This window comes from Astyanax mexicanus, chromosome 9, assembly GCF_023375975.1.
Source record: "Astyanax mexicanus isolate ESR-SI-001 chromosome 9, AstMex3_surface, whole genome shotgun sequence".
NCBI classification, from domain to species: Eukaryota; Metazoa; Chordata; class Actinopteri; order Characiformes; family Acestrorhamphidae; genus Astyanax; species Astyanax mexicanus.
In genome coordinates, this window is record NC_064416.1 from 24,602,257 (window position 1) to 24,622,497 (window position 20,241).

Below are 20,241 nucleotides of genomic sequence, written 5' to 3' on the forward strand. Positions count from 1 at the left end.
TATTGTATGTTTGTCTATCTTTCGGGATAAGAGCACACTCTTTCAGAGACTCAGAGAACTTCACACCACCCCTTAATCATACACAGAAACCTACCTGTGGTTGAGAGGAGCTTTTGGCATTCTCTCCACCCTGTTTGAACAGTATACCCATAAAAGAAAACATGCCAACCACCCTCAGGGTTGGGTATGGAGAAAACCTGCCTCAGCCCTGCCACAATGCCACCCACACTTTACCAGCAGGAGGAGAGCCGCTGATCAAATGAATGAGGAAATGCACCATTTTGTGGCTAGGTCTATTAGGGGCTCACATAGCTGGCAGTGGTGGAGTCGGGTGGATTAGCTGACTTTAATAGCTGGCAAAGCAGCTCTGTAGCTGAGCTGAGGAGAGAGAGGAGGAACAATACGGCACATTAGAGAGGCAGCCAGCTAACACGAAGTGGAAAGGAAGAGAAGGGGGGGGCAAAAATGCAAGAGTTCTAATTAGCATTCATTAACAGTGGGGAGGAAAGAGCGATTATGGTGTTTAAGGAGTGCATTAGCTAATGCTGCTTTTTTTTCGCATGTCAGCAGATCTGAATTGGAGCAGTGTGTTGCCACATCAAAAGAAGTTTGTGTTGTGCTAACAGTGTTGGCCTGGGAGTGTGGAGGGGGTTGAGTTCATTGGTGATCTGAAACGATGCTCTCGGTCCTTCCCTTCCCTTGTTTTGTTTTGGGTTGAGGCGGCCTGAAGATTAACTAAGGGAGGTTTGCGGCTGACACTCGCCTCAGATGTTAAGCCCGCTGATCCGTATCAGACAGCACAAACCGCACTCACACACACATACACACAAAAAAGCAGGAAAAAGGCAAGAAAGAACAATGCTTGTTGATGCTGCTAACAGCTCGGTTGTTTTGAAATAAGAGCTAGCATCGCTGGCGTGGTTCAAGTCCAGACTGGTTTCTTATAGACGGGCCTATTGTTCAAATTAGCCTTCTCAGACTTCAGCATATCACAGCAAATTGTTCAGGCTTGGGGCATGAGCGAGGGAAAATATTTTTCTTTTGCTGGCGTGTTGACAGTGTCCCAAGGCCTTGAGGAAATTGCTACAGGGGTATATAATGCAGAGCCTGTTCCCAGACGGTCAATATTAGTCTGTTTGTTTGCCAGGGAGGCCTATAGATTAAAAGAGACAGGCTAGCAAGCCTCGTCTCAACAGTGCGCCGCTGTCATAGAGTAGTCAATCTTTTGCCCTTTATTCACGTTCTGTAACGAGACGTGGAAGTCAAACATTAGTCAGCCTCCTGTTGTTATTAAAGTATTCACCCTGCACAATCAGTTCAATGCTGTGTTATGATTCACGCTGAAAGCCTTCAGTGTTTGTAAGGGGGGGTTGGGTTGAGGTCACGTGACAGCCTCTGTTGATTCTCCTACATGAACTGTTTGCTCAGCTCTGCACGTATAAAGCAGCCGTGATTGGGGAGTGGATGTGTGTTGATACGGCCACACAGGTGGGGTGTTGGGTGTGGGACCAGTGATTCACTTAGACGCTGCTGACAGGACAACAGACTGACCCAGGATCAGCCGTCTGCATCCCCTGAAAACCAGCCTCCTCCTGCAGCCATGAGAAGATGTAGTGAGAGGATAATCCCTGGGCTTACTGATATCCGATCGTAAACATACACCATTAAGACAGTAGTGAAAAGCACGGTTTACCAGGATCTCCTCATCTCTCAACATGTTTATTGTTGCTCCTGCTATGAATGGTCAAGGTTCATGCAGAGACACTTCATGCAGAAACAGGGCACTCTTTTTCTTTCACACACACACTCTCACACACACACACTTACACACACACACATATATATATAAATACACTCCACTTTCCTCCCCCACCCGCCTCAAGCTCTAACCCTGGTCTGTGTACCCTGCTAATATTGACTCTCCTGGCTAACACTGCCTCTATTGAGCCCAGCCATTCACACTAATGTTTGACTAGCATTAGAACATCATTGAGATAACAGCCTGGGCGAGCGGTGGGCTCCACTCTAGAGCCACGCTGCTAATGAAGACCAGGAGAAGAGGGAAGCTGGTGATGAAGGCCTGAGAGAAAAGAGAGGGACAAAAGAAAGAAGGATAGCCACTTTTACACAGACTTACATTGTTTACCGTGCTACAGTGCTAACATTTACTTATCAAGGCTTTCCTCTCTGCAGCGGTTGTTTGGCGAGGAAGGGCGACCGAGGCTAATAAGGATAAGCACAAGAACGAGTAGAGTGGAGAATGTGCTCATTGGTGTTAGCTCTCACTGTCCCTCTGCTTGTCGGATAATCTCGACAGAACACTTGCTCCAAGCACATTCCTGTCAGAAATGGATTTCTGGATCCGTTTCGCCCAAAGAACAGCACCCCCCCCTTTGTGCAGGGCGACTCATTTAGCTCTAGCAATTGAGCCTGCACAGGCCTAGCACGGCTCATGGAGCTGCTGGATCGCCACCAGCAGAGGGGGAGATGAGCCGGAGCTGAGCACGAGAGGCTGGTGCTGCCATCTGCTGGACCCGAACAGGCCTAGCACCTTCCGCTGGCTCCCGTTCACACCGTGTTTGAATTGCCTTGGGTTATACTTCCACTCAGCCATGTAAGCTAAATGAAGCACATATAATGCAAATGAGAAAGAGGGAGAGGGAGAGAGAGAGAGGGAGAGGGAGAGGCAGAGAGCGAGCAGAACAGCCGCCCGGGCTTCTGCCGTTGGAGGCAACAGAGGGAGATGTCAGCGTTTTTTTTTTTCCTCTCCAGCATGTGAAAAATCTGTGCTATTGCTGAGGGGAAGGATAGAGGCCATTTAGCATGAGGAAATATTCATGCTGTTTTATCAGGACAGAGTAAATTAGTTAAAGATTAATCGTGTAATGTTTTCTTATCGTAAGGTTGTTTAAATGTAAGATTAATTTTCAAAGCTAAATATATGTGGTTAGATCGGTCTCAGAAGAGGAAATGTAATTGTAGCTTATTTGGGTACTCACACGTACGAATCAGCATAGATAACAGGAGTCGACTGCAAGCCTGTTAAAGAGACTGCTGTTTTAATTAGGGTTTACTTATCATACAACTTGTGATAAAAAACTTAACCTTGTGGCAAACAGATCACATGACCCCTGTGATACAGTATGTCACAGTTTTCCTTGAAGTATAAAGGTGGCATAGAATGCATTTTTTAAACAGTATTCATGCAACTTTGTTTATGGTAAAAAATGATTTCTTTGGTTATCTATATTTTACTGAAGTAATTTATTTTCAGATAATTTTTTACTTCTACTTCCCAGTCTTTACATTTTAAAAATAGCATCGTTATTTAATTTTGGTAAAAAGAAAACCTATTCAGATACATTTCTCCATCTGGATAGAGTAAATTTGACTGTGATTGGATGAAAAGTATAAACATATATCGTTCTGACACCCTATTGGTTTATGCAAGATCCATCACACCTGCACAAGTCACACCACACTCTAGCAAGAACTTAGCAGACATATGTAGGCTACTATGAAGTTGATCCGTGGCAGAGATTCAAGAGAATTTGAGCCAAATGTCCAACTGAGCTTCTTTTATATATTTACATTGTACTAAAATGCATTTATTTTTAATGGGCATATGCTTGGCTGAAACTGGTAGTCTAGTGCATTTTTAGTATTAAATTTTTATTATAACATTATTATTTTTAAGTAGAAAAGGGTGTGATTTATGTAGAATTACTGAACTCTATATAAACACTGTATAAAATGTGCAAAAAGTGCTTTAAAGTGAATGTAATTTTTTTTTCAGAGTAAATCTAGAAAAACTATTGTTAGGCAGTGTTTACATGAAATTATAAACAACTATGATTGACCCAAAAGCTAAGCTAGGCCCCATTTACTCCAGGTCACTTCCTACATCTTAAGTATTGGGTCACAAAAAAAGGCAAGCGTAAACGCACTTAAAACATATTTTAAACAGATACAAATCTAATCACTCAAATGTATTTGATAACCAAAATTCATAAAGACCTGTAACTCTGATTCTAGACTACTGACAGATAGTAAAAACAAGAAAAACTTGCCCAGAGATGCTTATATAAGTGCCACAACCAACATACTATAAACACGCCCTACAATAAGCTCATTGTTTGCTATCGGTGCTCACTATCTCTGCTCATAATTACCTGGTTTGTTTGCACTCGGCACAGTGAAACATGGAGCGCTGCTTTACGTCCTTGTTGAGAAACATTTCCTCTCTTTTTAACTGTTCCCAACAAGCCCTGACTGATACGATATTAGATAAATATTGGCACTGGGTGAAAGTATGGAATGAGTCATGAGCCGAACACTCTGGTGCTGCCCATGCACTCGGAGGAGTGGAGCGAGGGGTGACATACTGCACCTCCTCAGAAGCTTCTCAGCAAACACAAGCAGCTCCACAGCTCTGACCAAACAAGCTCAATCAAAAGGAGACTTTTCTGAACCATGTTAGCTCAGCAAATCCAGCTCTCTGCACATGTTCACACACACACACACACACACACAGGGCTTCAAAGAACAGGACCACCGCCTCTCTAACCTTTGATGCATTGTGTATCGATCGTGGGGAGAGCTCAGCGATGGATGCCCTCACAGGGATTAGTGGGGCATGGGCCTGAGCCGAACACCAACACTGCCACTAAGCTGCTCCTTTTCTCCGTCTGCCCTGTCTCTGGATCAGCACACAGGGGGTTAAAATGAACAGTTGTTTACATCCGAATACTTTGGAGAAATAATTGATACTTGTTTTTCTTTTCCTAATATTAAAACTCAGGCTGTTTTTACACCTGTGTCTTCTTTTTCTGGTACGAATCAGTTAATAAGTGTGAACTTGGAGCATTTTACTTCTTGGTTTATTTTGTTTTCCCACAGACACAAAATGATCCCCAACAGAGCATGTGAGCACGTTGTCTCCTCTGATTGGTCAGAGCTGTCTGGTGCGAGAATAAAAAAAGTGCAGCAGAAGTGCAGTGTGAAGCTGCTTTCACAATGATCTCAGAAAATCTTTTAACACATTGTTTTTAATGAGATACATGACACAGATATCTGCACTGTCGTGTCAGTAAACAGATTTGCACAGACGGTGATCAGGGTGAACAGTTTTGCAGAGAACAGCAGCAGCAGAGCTGGCATTGATTCATATCTGTAGCAATTGTCTGGGTAATAAATCAGGTTAAACTGTACCTAAACAGCCCTTTAGCTCAAACATGGGCAGTAGGTTTAAGAGTTTGCTCGGATCAAGTCCGGATCACATTTTCATAACAAAAAAAAACACTCCGGAGTACGCTTGGGACCAAATTGTAAATAGTATTAATAATAAATGAATACTGAAGTCAATCAGACTATGAAAGAACACATAGGGAATCATGTAATAACTTAAAAGTGTTAAACAAACCAAAATACTCTGTGAAGCATTTAGGGGGGTTTTATCTGAGGTGCTGTTAAATTGCAGTTTCTGAGGCTGGTAACTCTGATTAACATATCCTGTGCAACAGAGGAAACTCTGGCTCTTCCTTCCCGGGGGTGGTCCTGGTGAAAGCTAGTTTGTAACTACTATGATATGGTCAGAAACTGCTATTAATGATACAGTAATTATGAATTATACTGAAGCTAACCAGCTAATATAAATAATCCAGTAACTACTGAGATATTTCATACATTTTACAAAAATATATACATTGACAAATAATGCAGTAATTACTATTAGGAGATATTTAATAAAAACTATGAATAATTTAGTAACTACAATGATATTCAGTAATTGTAAAAAATAAACAAAAATCTACAATGACTATGGATTTCAGTAATTACTGTGAGATAATATAAGTGTCAACAAATAGTTTAACAGTATCAACAGTGTATAATTTAATAACTACAATATTAAGTAATTACTACGCATACTTCAATAAGAGATAAGAAATATTTACAAAATGATATTCTGCAAGTACAATACATAATTCAGTAACTACAAAGAGGTATTCAGTACTTATTATAAATAATTCAGTAATGATTAGGAGATGTTTAGTAAATGCTGTAAATGATTCAGTAATTACTATAAAATATTCAGTAATTACAAATGACTGATTTCTTAATTACCTTAAGGAAATCAGTAGTTACTACACACAATTTAGTATTAACTCTAAATGAGTAAGCTATATAACAGTAAGATATTCAGAAATAAGTATAAATAATTCAGTAACTAGATGTTAATTACTTACTCAGAAATATTTCAGTCATTATATTGAGGTATTTTAATAATTAATATGAATGATGTAGTATTTATTGTGGGATAATTAATCATTAGTACCTTAGCAATTACTATAACAAATCATTAGTTACAAAACATAATGCAGTGATTACAAGAGATTATTCATCGTTTTTAATCATCCAGTCATTACAGTGAATAATTCAGTGAATAACTAGTATGAAACTAATGTTGGCTTTATGGCTGAATTATAACTATTAAGGGATTGATTTCAATTGACACACTATGCACACAGTATCAAAACATACTTGCCATTATTACATGACTTTATTGTTTTATAGTGTAAAAGCTTTTGAGCTGTAATTCACCCTGCCTCTTGTAGAATTCAGCCTGACGAGAGAGAGCCCTGACTCTGAGACACAGGTACCTGTACTGAGGTTTTTTCCAGACAATCAGTGCAGCCATTCACCCAGCAAGGCTAGTCTGTTATTACCATTTCACACTGATGATTGGCCTAACCCCCTCACCCCCCTCTCTCTCTTATCTAACACCCCTTAAACCACACCCACACTGTCACTCCTGCATTGTTTCACTTCACTCTCAGAGCAAGTGTGCTAAGTCAGAGTGACACTGTTTTGTTGCGTGTTCTTGTCTTCAAAGACAATTGCAATAACCTGTCAGCGAACAATGTGCTTTCACCTGCAGACAGCCTGTTTGACAGGCCTCATCAAACCCTGTGTTTACAAAACGACTTCTCGCCAACATGTCGCATCAAACCAAATTGTCATCAGCTGTTAGATGGTAACTTCTGTATCTAAGCAACGGTGGACAACACAGCATAAGCAATCAGATCCACATCGATAAAAGGTCAAAATATGGCTAACCAAATATGCCAGATAACAGGTTGTATGGAAGTGGTATCGCTGGGGCTGGATAATTGACTTGGCGCTGTCGCTGCGGATGTCACAGCTTGCCTCTCAGGCAAATGAAGCACTGTTTGACTTCTCATGTAAGTTAATTAGACCTGCGGTGCCCTGTTATCACTTGATCTAACAGATTTAGACATGCAATAAACAAGACATGAAATGCCAAGAAATGTGTGTTCTAACCCAGAGGCTAGAACAGTTAAAAACAGTCTGCCAGGTTTAACCGTTCTCTTTCCAGCAACCATGTGCTTAACACACCAGACACACAGCGTTCTCTCTGCTCATAATATTTAAAGATTTAATATTGTGGGATATGATATTGTGGCACGTGAGAGGAAAGATCCACAAGAGGCAGCATGGTTCTGTTAAGGAATCTTAGACTTAGACTATTTATTAGACTCACAAGTACTGGGTGGGTAAAACCAACTACATCTCAACACAAGTGAAACCCAGGGAGGTGACCAAAATGGCTACTAACATTATCCATGACAGGTTTGGCCTAAAGAGAGGGGCCAGCAGTACATGATATGACACTGTGGCCCACTCCCCCTCTTTCCTGAGCTCTCCACACATACATACACAGGCTGAATACAGTCTCACCACAATATTTTTTCAGCTTTAGATACTACAGTACAATACAATAACACGCTGCCTGGACATCTTTTTTTTTTTTCAAAAGGATGGGCTTGCTTTTTAATTGATATAATGATTTGTACTTTATTTCCTTGCCTGCTGAATTGACTGTTTAATGAATGTTCCTATTAAATTCAGAGGCAGACATCAAATGATACAATACACATAGCATTGTTGCACTTTAATAGTCCTTCACTTTACTGCTTGTAATTTCACTCTTAAATTTGATTGTTTTTTACTATAGTTATAGTCACTCAAAAAACACTATTATCTCCAAAACTTTAAATATACAGGAAAAGAAAAAAAACATCTTAGCCTTCAATCAAAGTCAATGTAAAATGATTGTATTTGTCATTTTGGCGCATCTCTATTAGTCCATGCTTATTACATTTGACAGTTTTAAAATTTCAGACAACTGGTAGATTTAAATGACGTCAAAAAGTGAAAAACAACTAATTTGCAAATGCAAACCATACCTTGAAATGAGCTGGGATTGAGAGTGTAGTGAAGGCTATTTAGTTTAATTTAAAGAGGTGTGGCAATAAGGTGATTTGCACCTTTTGACTGTCTGATGTCATGTTCAGAGTTCCATACAGTTGTCAAGAGTGATCATTGTGTGGTAATCACATTCTCACGTTTCTGAAGTACAGTCCCTCCAAGAATGATGACAGCATGAGGGATTGGGTTGTCAAATGGCCTCGCCTCCTGTCTCCACTGTTTGTGCTGTGGCTCAAATTTTCTTCTATTGTACAAGTGCAATTGCTGATTCAATTTTGTACATCTTGTGACTTCAAAATATTACAATAAAGTAAGTAAACAGGCATGTGTTGTATACTCTTACATACAGGCTATAGCTAGGATGGGTAGATGACCTCTGTCTAAAGCATATGCCCCCCTCATCTCTTGTAGCTGAAGAAATGGGAAAAAGTGGAGGGGGAAGGGTGGTGATGGAAGTCAAACTGTTCATTACATAAGTGATAAGGGAAGTGAGGAGGAGTATCAGGGTCAGAAAAATAGAGGGTGTGTTTAGGGTTTGGGTCTTTACTTAAAATTTACTGCAGAAGGAGGGGTTGAGGGGTGAGTGGGTCATATCAAACAAATCAGGAGTGGGACATCACCTGTCTCATCATATCTTCTATTATTCTATAACAGTAATTAGATGCACACATAAAGACAGTACTAGTCTAGCACTTTGGCTTTAATATGAACACACAGATCGACCAACAGAGCTACTGCTAGGTTCTCTCTTCCCAGTTTAAATGCTGGACAGTGGGAGCATCCCTTAATAAGGTCTAGCAATGCCTTTTCTGAGGTGTCTGAAATACAATTTAAACAAATGGGCAATAAAAGGCCTCATGATCCAAAATCATAATTGCTGGATAAAGCCGCATCCAGCTCTGTTGTATATAGGGACTGAGGAGGTGCTTCCAGAGAAAGTGAGTCAACGGGTATCAATCATGGCAGACTGTCACGACGATGAGGTCACAGCCCGTTAGTGTGGCCAGCACATGCATTGGACTTCAAGAGCGTAAACAAACGACAGCTGTAGACAGTTAGAGCTCCGCCAGGAACAAAGAGTCAAACGGAGAATGAGCCCATTCTTCCTATTATTATTATGTCCATCCGAATATGACCCAGATTTTGCTTTCTGCAAAAGCTGCTCTTGCATTTGATTGTTTGTGTTGTGAAGAGCTGGTGGCTTTTGCACGCCCAGCAAGGGATGGAGTCAGGTGTTTAATCTATGGCTACAGCAATGCTCTGTTTTCCAGAATATGATGCTGAAAATATGGCATGTAGCACAGCATGGCACTGAAACAGCTTTGTGTCATCAAACTCAAGTGATCACGCCAAGCAACCCCCAGAGTTCACTGTTCAAATTACCCTCTCACTGTTAACGAGTTGTGAGCCGAGAATTACAGCTGGACACAGGCTAATATTTAGTCTCTATTGGTACTTTTATGAGATAATAAATCTGTCTGTTTTTGTTTGTAAAGAGGTTAAAAGGGGGCCTGAACGAGGAGCATAATGAGGTTGAAAAGATCTTCTTTGCCAATATGGTGTTTCCTATTAGATGACAGTGCAGTGAAAGGTCAGAGTTGTCAAATTGTCAAAAGCAGCTGAGAAAGAGTACAGTGTCAGCCAAGAGCATTTTTCTGGCCATCTCGCCGGACACGGACGCTGAGAGGAACGGCGTGATGAGGCCGGGCCTCCTCGCATTGGTATGCATGAAGAGTGAGAGAGAAGCAAAGAGGAGCGAAGCGGCACAAAACAGCGAGATGAGCCCCCGGGGAGACCGGGGCATGAGCCGCTCCGAATGAGAATCGGTCCGGCCTGTCAACACTCATCTGCATTTTAACCTCCCTTTGGAGTGACACGCTCGCTGGCGGGCAGCCTGACATATCGAGATGTAGAGCGAGAAAAGCCTGCTCAGGGCCTTCATTAGCCAAGCGCCGGGCTCATGCAGTATTTACTGAGCGGTCCGCTAATTGAGTTTTAATGTCAGTGACTGCTCCCCAGGACACACACGCAGCAAGGTAGATGGGACTTTAAAGGGCAGCCGTGCTCGTGGCTGGACTGCCGCTCACCGCAACTCCGCCTTCTAAACTGCGCAGGCCCAGAGGGGATGGAGCTGTCGTGACACGAGAGAGGAGAGGGAGGTCTGGCCCATTCATTATGACACACACGCACACAGTACATTTATCCGGAGGTAAGTAGTAAAATTCTCTCATTTACATGTACTTGAGTATTTAAAATTTGCAGAAATACTGTAAATGAGTAAAAAAATTCATTTACACTTCATTTTACTGGTCTTTACTTTTAAAGGGCACATAAAAAATCAAATGTTTTAAAATAAAAGAGCTTCATGTTGGTGTGTTTCAAAAATGTAAAACATCCAATTTTGAATTTACTATCTTTGTGATGTCCAAAAACCCACAAATACATTTACATACACTGATCTTTAATAATCTTGCCTAATGATGTTGCTGCTGTCTGCAGCATTAACAGCATAAAGAGTGTTTGTTTGATCACATCCAGAACAGATAGAAAGCAGATAATACTATTCACGTGGCGAGGGGGATACTGCTGTATTTTCATTTTTAAAATTAATTTAATAATATACTTTCTTGGATTTGAACATTTTTGTCAAATGAGAGAAACTGCTGTTTTAAAAAACAACCGAAACACAACTGTATGCTTTCACTTTTACTGGTGCTGTGACTAGTTTTAGGGGTGATTGAGTCTAGCGACTCCCCTGTTGTGAATCATAAATATAAACCATGTTTAATGTTTACAAGTCCCCCTATACGAGGCTCCCACTTCAGATCTTCACCCATATATCTGCAGTTCTTTCATAATTAACAATAGAATTTTTAGATATTTTATCCAAAAATAGAACCCTGTGGGACTCCATGAAATATGCTACACTGTTACTATTTTTGTAAATCACAGTTGCTTCTGCAATAAGATTCATAAGCAAATAATAAACTTGGGATTCAACAATTTTTAGTGAAGGATAATGGAGAAAAAAATACTTAATTGTCTGAAAAAAAACTGGGAGATGTGTAGTAAAATGTCAAATGGATGTACAGTATTTAAAATGCTGCAATGGATTGACGGCCTGTCCAGGGTGTATCCTGCCTTCTGCCCGATGCCGGCTGGGACAGGCTCCAGCCCCCCCGCGATCCGTAACGGATAGAGCGGTTGACGATGAGTGAGTGAGTGAGTGAATGAGTATTTAAAATGTTTAAAAGTAAACCAGAGATGGTTTTGATATGACAGTGACAACGTCCTTATATATCTGACCCAATCTAATACAGCTGGAGGGCTGACAGAAATCCCCAGAACCACTGAAACAGCCTCCACTGTGCACACAAACAAACACCAACTGCAAACACTCATCCACAAAGGTATGCATAAATTATATGATCATAACATAGACAAGCAGCAACAACCCCACCCACAGGAGACTCTTCCATTGACTTGGCAGAAGCTCAGTTGAAGAGTGCACTGTTTGCACTCTAGGTCAAATATGCATCAAAAGCCAACAGGCAATTGACTGAGATGAGCTTTTTTCCCCACCAAATTCCTCCAAAATTCATCACAATTGGGATATGTGAGATGATTAAAAGCAAATTGAATATTTAAATAAAAGGAATTAATAGGAAAAGATAGGGAAAGTCTATGTGCTATGATTACCCTATGAGCAGAATAAACACAGAGGAATTTGCATCTCAAATGGTTCGACATTGAGAGATGCAGCGCTGTGGAGCTCATTAGAAGCTTGCTTTACTTCAAATTATTTTGCTAGTGCATCCCTCCTGCACCAGAAGATAGACGCTCGGGGAGAAAAAAGAAATTCTTTGTGGGAATTATTCATCCAAATAGCAGATAAACCATAGCAATCATTTATTTCAAAAAGCTAGGCTGACTAATTAACGGTGTGAATTCAAGCAGGAAGTTGGTGTTCCTTCCAACACGGTTAATTGCATTGATGTGTATTGTGCAGGTTAAAGGCTCAAATAGACAGAATCACTTTCGCTCCAGTAATATAACTGTTCCCTTTTTCAGAAATAACTGCCGGATTCAGCTGAGTAACTCTCCCCTGCGCCTAATCCAATTTAGCTTTATCATAAAATATTTAATCACCAGTGGCCTAGTAGTGCTCGCTTTATGTGGAGGCCTTGCATTTCTTAATATGTTGGTTTCAGTCTTTTTAATTCCTTTGTATTTAATGACAATGGTATCTGTGCATTTTAGCATTTATAAGATGTGGATGATTAGCTACTTTACCATCTAAAAATGATTTAATGCTTTAAATAGCTTATTGTAAGCTATGGAAGACAATTAATTTATTATATTAAACCCTGAAATCTGGTCAAAGCTTGCAAAGCAGTAAAAAGCAACAAGCACATGATGAACCGTGTTGTTGATACTAGAGAGCAGCACATCACCTCCAGACTAACTACTGCTAGTTATGATTATGGAATGCAAGTTGTTACACCAACCAGGCCTCATGACCTATGCTTTTTTGTGTCAGTGTATGCAAAACAGGAGCTTAAAAATAGGCACATAATGTATAATATATATTATATAGTAAAAGGAAATAAAACCACATTTGAGTAGGGGGTGCAATTTGTACTAGTTGTCTAGAAAACTTTATCAACCTGTAGACTAATCATAATGTAAATTTTTAAAGCAAAAAACTTGTGAAATCATTAATGTATGTGCAGCAGAAACAGCAGAAAGTGGTTAAATCTCTTTAACAATAAAGTTTTCAATCAAATTAGTAATTTCTAGTATTCTTTTGCCTGTGGGAGCATGTTTTAACAATTTTGTAATGCTAGCCTGCCTAGTACCAGCATGTTTCATCTTAATGCCACAAGTGTTAGCGATTAGCACTGGATGCATCATTTTGAGCTGATTAAGCATTGGATAGTTATTTTTGTACTATGATTCGCAGAAGAACTGCTCTAATCTAATCTAATCTAATATCTAATCTGCATCCTTGCTACTGTTTTTTCTCCATTCGACTAGTTAACAGCTCCTTATTGCAGCTATTAGTAGATGTCCTGGTCGACTATTCAAACAGTCCATGCTCCTACATCTGAGCATTTTTCGGCTGATGATTAAAGTGAATTAAGGTGATATTCTGGCCTGTATCTACATAATGAAATACATAGCACTGCTGCCACTCAGTTGGCTGATCCAGAAATTGCATGAGGGAATAGGTGTACACATCCATCCATTCCAAAGCAGTAATCTAAGTTCCATTACGACACAGCGCTCACACTTCTGTGTGCAGAAATCATGTTAGGTGTGCGTTGGCTGTGCACTCAGCCCTGCTCTCCCTGTGTTAGTCACTCTCCAGCACGCCCGGATTGAAAAAGAACCAGAGAAGCAATAGTAGATGAGATAGCCACTATCAGGCTCAGCCTGTCGAACTGAGAGAGTCTGGAGGCCCTGAGTTGTTCTCAAGGTTTCTCCTGAGAGAATTGAGACCTGCACGCTGACTGTGACCTAATCAAACCCTCTGAGCTGGAGAGACAAGCTCAGCTGTAGTCTACAATCAAAGAGCAGCCGGTTTCAAACAGTTCTCTCCTTATCAGGGTGAAGCTATGGGTAGGGTGGGTGTGACTCAATTAAATGTCCAATTATAAATCAGTCCATTAATAATCAACATAATGTTCCTTTGTCTATATTTTTTTTAAATCTACTTCTAATTGGATCATGTGTATTATATGTATTAGAAACAGACTTTGATATGCAGGTAGATCTCCAGTACAGATATTTTGGGATGACTGATCTTCCTCTAAAAAGCCAAAATTCAGACTAACCATCACTAATACATCCCCAAAAGCATGTACACTTTGCATCGATTTGTGTTTTCTTGGGATTAAAGGACTTCATTTGGCCAAAAGCAACAAGCAGAACTTTAAAGGTGGATTTGTGTACAAAACCGAAGTAATAGGTAGTCAGCCAAGCATGAAGACAGCAAAGCAATTTCACCAATGTAATTGAATTCAGACTTTGGACCAAAAAGCCAATGAGGGAAAATAGTGCCCATATAATTTGTCTGAAAATTACTTTTCTTTTTCTTTTTTTTTCTTTTTTTTTTACAGTGTACCCTTCTACTGGCCTGCATGTGACCATTTGCTTTGTGCCCCTTCTGACCTTTATCATGAAACATAATCAGATTCTCAAAAGAGCACTGGTGTGTTTTAATGTTAGGGACAGAATTCTAAAGCTTGAAAATCATGTTTGCATTTATCTTTAACAGTGAACTACTCTAGCAACACAAATAATCAAAATAAATTTGATCACTTTGCACTTAAACTAGTTAAAAAGTAAAAACCAATCCTCCGGTTCACTTTCAACATGTCTAGTCATGTCATGTAATTTTTTGTAAAACAAAAAAAAATGTTTAAAACTAAATGTTAACTAATGCATTTAATGTATTAAAGTGTATTTTTTGTAACTTTTTAATCAGGGACTGTTTGCTATTTTTGTGTTGTCAGATGTGTTAAAATCAGGTTAATCAATCAGAGATCCACAAATGAGCATTAAGATGGTGCCAGAACACAGCTCATCTTAATTCTAGCAGAACAGTTAATCTTAATTGTAGCAGATCTTTCAGAGCAAATACCAATTTAATAAGCAACAAGCTGACTAAATAAAAACAAAGGCTGGTTCATGATGGTGAGTTCTTAACATTGACTTTCTGTAGGTGTGTTTTTAGTTTGTGTAGGTGCATCCTAAACTGTTTATTTTCCACAAAGGACAGAGAACTATAGCTTCCCTCGCTAACAATCACTCATGTGGAGGAGGCAAAGTAAGTAAAGCACAAAAAAAGAAAGCAGAAAGCAGACAGTAGCAGAGAAAAGAAAAGACTGACATTTTTTAAACAGCTATGGAGTTTCTAGACACATTTACAGAACACATAATGCAAAAATGGGCCAGACTCTGTGTGAAGGTTCCACTACAATAAAATATCTGATCCATTTTTCCATCTGAAAAAAAATGTACTTGGTGTGAAAGGGACTTTTGGTGTAGTAAAACATGATTAAAAAGTACTTACCTCTAATGAATAGCACATCTCCGTTCTCCCACAGCATTCTGAGATCCAGAAATGTTAACAGTTGTCCAAACACCCATCAGACTGGGTGACACGGGGAATAATTTGCACAGATAAATAACTTTTTCCAGCCTTATCCGGGCTCAAAGTAGCTCCACACCTCTTGCTTCTTGCTAGAATCTGGAGAGCCCTGACATTCAAAACGAGGCATTAATAACTTAAAAAGTGCACAAGAATCTTATTAAAAACCTCTGTTTACATCTTATAACACTAGCTTCAACTCGCATTGTGCGCCGCCATTACTATACTGAAAATAACAGACATTTATATATACATAGACTCCGCATAGCGTAGCAGACGGCACCAGGAGGCAGGCTGTGTAAGTAGAAATTTTGGGTATCTATACCTAGTGAAGTAATTATTTTGACTTTGACCTTTTACTTCTACTTCTTACATCTTATCGGCGGTACTTCACATTTTAAAAAATAGCTTCCTGACTCATATTTCATTCTGCTTGATTTTATTCTGGCTGATCAACATAAATTTCTACTTAAGTATTTCTATATTGTTACTTGACACCTCTGCATCTCATGCTACTCAAGTACTGTACAGAATGTTGTTGGTGTAAGCAGAGCTGTTTCACCAGAGTGGACATTTAACATGTTAGCCTTATATATTGTGCTGCTTACAACATTTAGCTTCTTGACACTGAAAGTATACACCTACATATAAGCACTGCTCATATTAATGATCTGCTGAGAGAAGAGTTAAGTGTATTTCTGATAATACTTTGTAATGAGCTCCCGTGAGTTTATCAGTCAACACATGTGTTAAATAATTAGCATCGTTAGCTGCAGCAGTACTACCTATATTTCTCTAAAGAATGTTGACCCAAACATTTACTTTAGTCAACTCTTTAAGTAATGAAGATTTATCAGCTCCATTCTTTATGTTCTTCATGATATTCTTTGAATATACAGATTTAAAGTTTTTACATATATAAAACTTTTTGTTAGTTCAGCTTTTAAATTGATCCTTTTGGAGTTTAGTATTATTATAAGTTTAGTAATTTAACAAAAAAAATGTTCAAATCGTACCTTCTCCTCAGCATGTCTCTTGATAGGAAGCTTTTTGGCACCACATTGTGTTTTTATTTGCCAGCAGTGTTGGGAAGGTTACTTTTAAAATGTAATCCCTTACAGATTACTGATTACATCACTCAAAATGTAATTTGTAACGTAATCAGTTACATTACTTCAAGTGAGTAACGTAATCTGATTACTTTGGATTACTTTAAATATTGTCATTTTTTTAAGCCTGAATGAATGTAACAAATAGATAAACGAATAAAACAGCCTTTTCAATCACTCTATAAAAATACTTATGAAACCATTTCATCAAACAATTTTATGAAACACTTCTATAAATTGATGATAAAACCATTTAAAACCAAACAATGTAACAACAACCGTAAGCTATCTATTTGCAGGTTTGCCTCCAGTGTAATTTTGACAACAAATTGTGATTTAGTCTTAATCATAGTCTTGTGACGAAAATAGTATTTAGTTTTAGTCACAATTTAGTCATCTGAAATGTTTTTAGTTTTAGTCGACTTAATGTCATAAGAATATAGTCGACTAAAATTACAGTAAATTTAGTTGACTAAAATGTAAAGGGTGTAAATGTAAATGCTTTTTCATCAGTTCCCTTGAATTATTAACTATACACGTATACGAAATGAAACGTTTAATAACCAATTGAGTAATATTGTTAATGTTTGAAAGTGAAATATATTTATATATGATTTAATGTATATTATTATTATTGTAGGTGTGTGACTATACATATTTTACATTTAAAATTTTGCTCTAGAAATCAGGTCATAAAACATCTGAATAGTTAAATTATAGTTTGAACAGAGCTGTAGATGCAAAAACTTTTAAAGGATCTAGTTTTATCTCCAGCACTAACCCAGCACACCTACTGGAGCTACAGTCTATAAATGAACACACATTCACACACTGTGCTGTAGAGATGCTCTCAGGATGTACAGAGAGACTTCATGAGTTAAAGTGAGAAACTTATGAGAAAGTGCTGTAAGGAACTTTACACAGACTTTTGGGTTCATAGATTCACTTATTTTATTGTTTTATTTTCGTTATATTATTGAGTTCCTTTCTGACCTGCTGCTGATTTAACACTAGCTATATCTTTCCCACTGTGAGACTAAACAGATGATCTGATCTTAATGAGTTAGGGTTCTGTATCAGTTCTGTGTTTTAGTGCACTGCTGAGTTAAACACATCAGCTCATGAAATAACATCAGTATTAAAACGCGGATCTCTGCATGGAGATCTGTGTGACTCTGGTCTGCAGAAGCTGAAAGATTAGTGGTGTTTTTACCGGTAATGGAGTCGCTCCACGCGGTTTACACGTTATCTTGTTTTTCGCGACGTCAAAAGAGAAATATATCGCCTCTCTATGGAAGCCCATTCCCGCCACCTAAAAAATAAAAATACTCCAGCAATTTTTTTTTATTATTATTAAGTAAATTGCTATCTCAATATTTTGAGATACTAAGTCAATATTTTGAGATACTATCTCAATATTTTGAGATACTAAGTCAATATTTTGAGATACTAAGTCAATATTTTGAGATACTAAGTCAATATTTTGAGATACTATCTCAATATTTTGAGATACTAAGTCAATATTTTGAGATACTAAGTCAATATTTTGAGATACTATCTCAATATTTTGAGATACTAAGTCAATATTTTGAGATACTAAGTCAATATTTTGAGATACCTTAAATGCTGGCTGAATATACATGCGGCCACCTGTAGATAATGACCTGGGAATTAGGCCAAAAGTGAGAGCAATAACGTTTTAATTCATATTTAATTTTATTTACATTATATTTCACTCAGAGTTAAACTCTGTCCCTCGCATTGTGTTCTCCCCTTTATTCAGAGCGTTTTCACAGCACTTTGCTTACATGCTGTTTTTTACTGTTAAAATGCGACATCTACAGGCGGCCGCATGAATGTTCAGCCAGCATTTAAGGTGGAACGGAAATCTGAATAAGACACTGGCGAATAAGAAGCTAACTTCAGCCTCGTCCAAGATCCGGAGGCTTATTTTGATATTGTGTGATTCCTCTAAAAGTTCCAATATTTCATGATTTGTGAATCCACGTCTGAAGTAGTCCTCAATGATGGTATCCATTTTGCATCTTTGTCTCACTGTCTCTGTACAGCCTACTAGTATCTCAAAATATTGAGATAGTATCTCAAAATATTGACTTAGTATCTCAAAATATTGAGATACTATCTCAAAATATTGAGATAGTATCTCAAAATATTGAGATAGTATCTCAAAATATTGACTTAGTATCTCAAAATATTGACTTAGTATCTCAAAATATTGAGATACTATCTCAAAATATTGAGATAGTATCTCAAAATATTGACTTAGTATCTCAAAATATTGACTTAGTATCTCAAAATATTGACTTAGTATCTCAAAATATTGAGATAGTATCTCAAAATATTGAGATAGTATCTCAAAATATTGACTTAGTATCTCAAAATATTGACTTAGTATCTCAAAATATTGAGATAGCAGTTTACTTAATAATAATAAAAAAACATTTTGCTGGATTATTTATTTTTTTTAGGTGGCGGGAATGGGCTTCCATACCTCTCCCCTCTCTCTCTCTCCCTCTCTCCCTGCTGAACTCTGTCGAGTTAACTTCCAGTCGAGCTCCGTATCGACAGTTTAATTCCGCGCGGCGCTGCTGCAGGAGAGGCGGGTACTCCACCTTCGCTAAAGTAGCAGTGATTGGATCTCTTCTTAACTGGTCCCTACCTTTCACAGACCCAAATCAGTTCTGATTGGATTTCGTCCCTGCCAAACATTTTCGTCTCGTTTTTATTCGTTGACCAAAATGTCAGTTAATTTCGTCTCGTTGTGTGAGCGGAGCCGCTGTGAGACGCTGCCCCTCCTCCCTGTGTGTGTGTGTGTGCAGCGAGACGGGAGGAGGGACAGAGAGTTCCCTGTCATATCAGAGCGTATTCACCGCAAAATGTTATTTGCGTTTTGTCAGTGTTGGATTGGAAGAGCAAAAATAGGAAAGTACCGCAATGTAACCCTTTTATTTTAGCAGAGTAACTGTAATCTGATTACCACTTACTGACGCAGTAACTGTAACGGATTACAGTTACTTATAATTTGTAATCTGATTACGTAACGCCGTTACATGTAATCCGTTACTTCCCAACACTGTTTGCCAGTATTATTTTTTGGTTACTGGCTTCTTCCATGTTGTATTAGCCCAACAGACAGAGATTGGGTGGAGTAATGTGTCTTATAAACACTGACAAGAGGTCAGGGGTAAACATATTTCTCACACATCCCCGATACTGTGTACACATGAGTAAAGTTGTTGCTGTGTCTGCACTACCAAGAGCTGGAAGTTCAAACTTTCTATTGAGCAGTGTGGACAGCCAAAGTGCAGATTGGTCACCATCAGGGGAAACCAGCCATAAAAGGAACAGGAAGTGCTGGGTGTGCTTGGTTTCCAACATGGCTGCCCTGTGTGTTTCTGGTTCCCTGCCGCATGGTCATTGCAGAGATTGCAGCCCGTTGAAGTGTTAGAACTAAGCTAATGGTAAAAACCTGTGCTTTGGTGTAAATATTGTCAATGTTGTTCTGTTCTCTCAGTGGGGAGAAAAAGCTCCCTGAAAGTTTTTTCAGTAGATAGCAAATATGTTTTTTTTCTTTTTCTCCTGGTTTGTTTAGTTAGGGAGTTAGGCGGGAGATTTGTATTTACTTTTCTTCATTGGGTAAGTTACTTTTAGTTAGATAGTCTTAGT

General features: G+C 38.8%; 1 long non-coding RNA gene across 1 annotated transcript; it reads right to left on the reverse strand.

Moving 5' to 3' along the window:
- Positions 1–17,495: 17,495 nt before the first annotated feature.
- On the reverse strand, positions 17,496–19,649 carry LOC125804580 (uncharacterized). Its single transcript, XR_007440698.1, has 2 exons — positions 19,067–19,649; positions 17,496–17,839 (listed from the first exon to the last, which is right to left on the reverse strand). It is a non-coding gene; the product is annotated as an uncharacterized LOC125804580 (long non-coding RNA).
- Positions 19,650–20,241: the final 592 nt, after the last annotated feature.